Source organism: Penaeus monodon, chromosome 27 (genome assembly GCF_015228065.2).
Source record: "Penaeus monodon isolate SGIC_2016 chromosome 27, NSTDA_Pmon_1, whole genome shotgun sequence".
NCBI lineage: Eukaryota > Metazoa > Arthropoda > Malacostraca > Decapoda > Penaeidae > Penaeus > Penaeus monodon.
Window position 1 is genome coordinate 16,036,790 of NC_051412.1, and position 926 is coordinate 16,037,715.

Genomic DNA, 926 nt, shown 5'->3' on the forward strand with positions numbered 1-926 from the left:
ACCGCTACAAGAAACTGAAAGTGTCATGGAGGGAAAACCAGTTAGCAAGAAGTCGGAATCTCGCAAAACATGGTTAGTCAAGTGACCGTTTTACCTTTGTAACTTGATGCAGCGAGGAGACGGTTCTTCTACAGCCTATCAGTGAATGGGTCGTTGTGGTTGACAGTCTCCGATTTCCGGGTTGATGGGCTGACGATCGTGAAGCAGATTGTTCTATAGATCTCTTAGGTTGTAGGTTATGGTGGCCGTATAATCGGATTTAAGGTGTTGTGGTTGTGTGATGATTGTGAAGCAGATTGTTGATGTATAGATCGCTTAGGTTGTAGGTAATGGCGGTCATCTGATCAGGTTTAAAGTGCGTTGTGGTTGTGATTAATAGTGTACGTTGTGTTTGTTGATATTCTCGTTAGGAGATAGTAATCTATTAGCGCAGTGATGCGGCTAGATGTGGCTTTGTGTGTTAGTGGGGGGGAGGAGAATGTGCAAAATATAGTGCCTGGAAGCAATCGAAGTGGTGTGTGTCGTAATGCAACAAAGACGGATTTGCATGCAGCGCAAACACGAGAGGTGTCCTTCTTCAACCTTTCCCTCTCTTCCTCTTTCTCCCCACCTCCTTCCTTCTCCCCGTTGCTCCCCCCTCCTCTCCCCCTTCCCTAGTACCGCCTTCCACTATGCGTAACAGGTGCGGCTTGCACAAACTCACTCTTACTCTCTATTGTTGTCAAGCGTAACTGAAGTGGTTCTATTTTGTTTTTTTGTAGAGAGTACAATGTGAAGCGGAGAGTCTGTTCTGTTGGAGTGGTTTCCTGTGAATAGGTACTGGATTGCTGCTAATTGTAATAAAAGTATTGATAAGAATCGTCGTATAATATATTTTGGTGGCGTTAGTAGCTGTCGTAGTTGGCATTTTCATGCAAGGAATACAT